Raw genomic sequence first — 6,157 nt, forward strand, 5'->3', positions numbered from 1 at the left:
ACTTCAACATTTAAATCACTTCAACATTTGAACCTCTGGTAAAATATCAAGTCGGTATTCAATCTCTTGCCACATATTCTGCTACATATAAGATCTGGTTGTCCCCGTTGTTGCGATGTCACAATGTCAGGAACCGCTGTTTGCTGCACAGTGTCTTTCACTTACTCCCAAAGAAAAAAATCTAAGAGGGTAATATTAGTTGATCTCAGGGACCATGGAACTGGGCTGTCTCTGCCAATCCACCTGTTGAGGAATTGCTGAAAGATGATAGTGTCTTGCATATCCTGTACTTGGGGAACGGCGTAATTCACCAACATGTCTAAGTAAACATATCCACCTACATTGCTTTCAAGGAAGAGAAATGGACCAGTCATTCGATCACACATTAAGCCACACCACATATTAATCTTTGAACTGTCCCGAATGTGTTCTCATACGACATGAGGAGTTTCTGATCCGGTCAATTGGGCCACAAATATGAAACGTAGCCTCATTGCAAAAACAGACACGTTTCAAGAAATCATTGTCTTTATCCTAGCTCTTAAGCGTGTCGGCGATCATCTGGTTGTTATGCCAGAACAATCTGGACCTTGTATGTATACAATTTAAGACGTTTGCGAACCACTTTAGGCACTGAACTCCATTTCTTTGGCGACCTCGTGAATGCGGTTTGAACTGTCTGCACTTTCTCCTCCAAAATGGATGATCTGCCGCTGCTTGTCCGTTTTTTAACCCTCTGCGTCGCTGAAAAAGTTTCCACCCATTTTCTGATTAACTTGACATCATATTCTTTCTTTCCATAGAAAGACACATAGTTTCGCTGCACAGTAATCGGTGATTTGGTTTCTGGGAGCCATACAACACATTGGGCTTTCTTCTTGGTGGAAGCCATTTTTACGATATGGTTCACGCAGCTTTCCTTGTGGCGAAAATGTCGAATGAGACACAGCTGTACAGAAAGTTCATGGGCTCCCTAGTAGACCTGCAACAAACGACAAAGGTTTCTACCATAAATATAATTATCATTTAATTCTGAAATGATGTTAAACATTTATGGACACGCTCTATATCAATTCCTTAAGGGGAGCCGGAGGTGGTCAAATCCAAAAAATTACGATTTTTTCTTTTTGCTGCCGAAAATTAATTGGAACATTCCTCTTTAATGTAAACTTTGAATTATTGTTCTACTCGCCCTAGAAGTGGAGTTATTACCATTTTCCCCCACGCCTGCAGAGGAAATGGGCGGCCGCTGAATGCATCTAACACCCTCTCGTGAATTCCTGGCAAACTGCTTGGGATTTTCTCGGCCTGTTACGCATACAGCGCCTTATGTTACGCATACAGCGAGTGTGCAAGCGTTGGCTACATTGTTTTCTGTGACAAATATTACCCGTATTTCCTTACAGCTTACTCCTATTTTCCTCAGAATTTCGAACATCTTGCTCCATTTAATATTGTCGTACACTTTTGTTCTGGTTACTATGCCACGTTTTAGTAACCGTGTATATAAGAAGAGGAAGAACGTAGGGAAAAGGAAATTAATACCAAGTTGCGATACTACAATGAATAAGAGCGCGGAACATCGTCTCTTTGCTGTTTACCGTTTCGAATTAGTTCAGTGTTGCGCCTGTTGCTGGTAGTATTATACTTCTTGTGTAAAGCGGGTAATATGCAGTATGTACAAGAATCAGGAGGGAACAATAAAACCAATTTTTCATGACGGCACAGCCAGAATTGTTACACAAATGTCTACACGGAAAGACGCAGAATCCTAATGAGAGCGTAAACAATTTGATTTGGAAAGTGATTCATAAAAGGGTGTTTGTAAGCATAAAAACACTGCACTTTGGCATTTATGATGCAATAGCAACCTACAACCAAGGGAACAGTGTGAAGTGTGAAGTTCTGAAGGCATTAGGATTTACAGCTGGGGTGAACACTGTACGAGCACTAAGAAATATTGACAGAGAAAGGATAAGAGGAGCAGAAAGAAGAGAAAGGCATATGAAGTATGATGGAACAACAGGCCAGAAAAGAAGACAGAAGAGGAAGCTTTTGGAGGATGAAGAAGAAGACCCTGATAATCCATCCTATAGTGCAGGAATGTATTGAGAAACTTTGATAGCCATTTCCCGTAAATTAGAATTTTTCGAATATAAGGAACATTTTCTCAAAATCCACTCAAGCTAGAGAGATGAAATTTTTATACAGCACTCCTAGTGGTCAAACTTACATTGTAACACAGCCATTTGGCAATATGTTCAGTAGTTTCATTTCAGTTTAATTATAAAGCAATGATTTGTAAAAAAAAATTGGGTCACTAATAAAAAAAATAATTGGAAGGAAACTAGAAAAGATGCTCCAAAATCCCTCTGTCATAACTGCAATACTAAACCACTCTACACGTAAAAAAAATTAAAATTTTTCTATTTGGTAGTTTATTCATAAATGTTCCTCAAACCTAGTGATTTTAACATGGGCAGCATAGGCACCTCCAGCTCCCCTTAAATCAACCTTTTCAACATGTCATTAAAACATAGCAGGCAATATGCCTAATGACACATAGTCAACACAGATTTAGGAAACATCGTTCTTTTGAAACGTAACTAGCTCTTTACTCACACGATGTGTTGAGTGCTATCGACAAGGGATTTCAAACTGATTCCGTATTTCTAAATTTCCAGAAGGCTGTTGACACCGTACATCACAAGTGGCTTGTAATCAAATTGCTTGCTTATGGTATGTCGTCTCAGTTATGCGACTGGATTCGTGATTTCCTCTCAGAGAGATCACAGTCCGTAGCAATTGATTGAGAGTCATCAAGTAAAACAGAAGTGGTCTATGGTGTTCTCCAAGGTATTGCTTAGGCCCTCTGCTGTTCCTTATATATACCAACGATTTAGAAGACAACCTCAGCAGCCGTCTTAGGTTGGTTGCAGATGATGCTGTCGTTTGTCGTCTAGTAAAGTCATCATAAGATCAAAGCAAATTGCAAACCGATTTAGAAAAGATATCTGTATGGTGCGAAAATTGGCAGTTGACCCTAAATAATGAAAAGAGTGAGGCCATTCACATGCGTGCTAAAAATGAATCCGTTAAACTTCGGAAACACGATAATTCAGTCAAATCTAGAGGCCGTAAATTCAACTAAATACCTAGAAATTACAATTAAGATCAACTTAAATTGGAAAGAACACACAGAAAATTTTGTGGGAAAGGGGAACCAGACTGCGTTTTATTGGCAGAACACTTAGATGTAACAGATCTTTTGAAGAGACTGACTACACTACGCTTGTGAGTCCTCTTCTCCAGTATCTACTGTTGCCAAATAAGATTAACGGTGTACATCGAGAAAGTTTATCGTAGGGCAGCACCTTTTTTACTATCGAGAAACAGGGGAAAGAGTGAGGAGGACATGTTACAGGATTTGGGGTGCACATCCTTAAAATAAAATAAATGTGGTCCTCGTTGCGACGGGATCATCTCTCGAAATTTCAATCACCAATTTCTTCCTCCGAATGAGAGAATATTTTGCTGACGTGGACCTGCAGAGGGAGAAACGATCATCGTAATAAAATAAGGGAAATCAGAGCTCGCATGGAAAGACACCCGTGTTCGTTTCTTCCGCCCGCTATTTGAGAGCGAAATCATAGAGAATTTTCTCTGCCAGGTACTGATTTGCAGAGCAGCCACGTAGATTCAGACGTAGATGGAAATAAAGATTAAGAACACACTAAACAGGAAAATCCACTATTATAACATAAGCAACCACCGCGAGAATTGGTTAACTTATGTTATTACACTACCCCAGAGTCCATTGTTTTTTGCACACGCGCAGTGTGCATCATATGCGACACAATCAGTTGATGACCGACGTCATGGACTCACTCGCGACGTAGTTGGAGGATGATTTATACGCAAGCACGTGACGCGGACCCACCACAAGTGGATCGATTTTGATCTGAAAGTTGCTCGTGTGAAACGGGCTTTATTGTACGCTCGGGGAAAGGAAAATGTCGAAAGCAGGCAGATCGAGACATTGATGGCTATTAGCGGCGCCGTGCTCTAAAGCGCTGCCTGCAGTATCGCACCTCCGCACGCGGTTTTATTTCTAAGAATTTCTAGACACGGAAGATAAATTAATTTTCTGTGAACGAGGCCTTGCGTAGTTGGGGCTTTGCGGTGTTTCGGTCGTTGCTGGCCACTGTGGGAACAAAGCCTGGCTGGGAGCAGGTGGGGGCAACGGAGCGGCTCGCATTGTTCGCGGTAGCGCGAATGATCCTGGTCGATGCTTATCGCAGGGCACATGCAAAAACCCTGTGCGCTACTGGCGGAGGATACTGCACGTGATTTGCGGTTAATTCGTCGAGGCAAACTGAAATTGTACATCTGTCCTGATGGGAACAATTGTAGGACTTCAGCCACTACGATTGACTAGTAGTTTCATGTACGTTTACGATTTTTTTTCTTTTGTTTAGGGTTTGAAGACTTGGAATGGGAAATACATGGACTTACGAGGTTAGCTGGTGTAGAAGAGATAACCAATGTCATTGCAGAATACATCGAACTCATACCAGATAAAAACTTTAGTTATGTTCTTGTGTAATCACTTGTCAATGAACAGTATTGAATGCTTGTGCAGATGCTGTGCGGAGGAGTTCCCGACAGACCTACAGTATTCTCACGCCATGCTTGCGTCAGCTGGCGTATCGCACTGCGTGCGAGTATAGGGTCTCTTAAATCATATACCAAACTGTGCCTTAACTTTCTTCGTTTCAGTACAGCGGTTGTAATAAATAATGTTGGCGTGTGAACAAGAGGCAGAACACCAACGACCACTGAAGATGCTCTGCAAATAAAAGCGAAACGCGTCTGGTGTAAATTTCTCTTTAATTAATCGTAGTAAGCGTAAGGTGAAGAACTGATTGTTATAAAATTTTACACAGTACCGTTGAACAACAATATTAACTCGCCAATCCAGTTTCAAGTTGATAACCACAATACGCTGCTAGAAAAAAAATTAGTGCATATGGAAAGACGACGTCGATTTTGATCCGATGACGGCATATGCCACATGGGGGATGGTTCAAATGGCTCTGAGCCCTATGGGACTTAACTTCTGAGGTCATCAGTCCCCTAGAACTTAGAACTACTTAAACCTAACTAACCTAAGGACATCACTCACATCCATGCTCGAGGCGGTCGCGCGGTTCCAGACTGAAGCGCCTAGAACCGCTCGGCCACATCGGCCGCCATGGGGGGTAGTAGATATACTGTTAATGATTTCAGCGTCGTCCGCCAACAAAGAGTGAAGTGGCATAGCTTCCAGGACGTCATCTGTGTCTACCCTTAAACTGGGAATGCCCATAGCCAGAAGGCTCAGTGTGCTGCAAACATACAACCATGCCACTGAGACGCTCTTTTTTATTTTATTTTATTTTATTTTTTATTTTTTATTTATTTTTTTTTTTTTTTTTAACGCTTGACGATTTTGCGTGTCGTCCTTGCGCAGGGACCATGCTAATCTTCTCTGTATCGTTCCAATTGCGAGATTGAAAGAGGTCTAATTGCCCTTCCGAATGGCGGGATGGGTCTTTCGGAGAATTGCCATACAAGTTGAACGTGCGGCATCGGTTGTGCAGTAGTCACCAATGACGGCTGCCGTGTAAGAGTACGAGAGCACCCTAACTCCTTGCGGATTTATCGGTTATTTTGCTTTGAATGCTGTTAAACGTAACATAAGTACTACAATCTGAAAGATACGGCACGTGCCGGCCGAAGTGGCCGTGCGGTTAAAGGCGCTGCAGTCTGGAACCGCAAGACCGCTACGGTCGCAGGTTCGAATCCTGCCACGGGCATGGATGTTTGTGATGTCCTTAGGTTAGTTAGGTTTAAGTAGTTCTAAGTTCTAGGGGACTGATGACCTCAGCAGTTGAGTCCCATAGTGCTCAGAGCCATTTGATACGGCACGTGACCTACCGCCCTACTGTTCCTCTAGACTCTGTGAAACTTGGCAACAGGATCGTGAGTACATCTTCAGTTGCGCAAGTTGTAAGGAGCGTTTGCGCATGCGCAACTCGCGTGACGTAATTGCCTTACAGTCCAAATACATACGGATTTTATAAACAAAGTGCACGGTTCATGATGTGCACAAGGT

At 42.2% G+C, this 6,157-nt stretch overlaps 1 pseudogene; it reads right to left on the reverse strand.

Moving 5' to 3' along the window:
• Window positions 1-5,467: 5,467 nt before the first annotated feature.
• Window positions 5,468-5,567, reverse strand: LOC124617272 (annotated as a pseudogene).
• Window positions 5,568-6,157: the final 590 nt, after the last annotated feature.

The sequence above is a fragment of the Schistocerca americana genome, chromosome 5, assembly GCF_021461395.2.
Source record: "Schistocerca americana isolate TAMUIC-IGC-003095 chromosome 5, iqSchAmer2.1, whole genome shotgun sequence".
Taxonomy (NCBI): domain Eukaryota; kingdom Metazoa; phylum Arthropoda; class Insecta; order Orthoptera; family Acrididae; genus Schistocerca; species Schistocerca americana.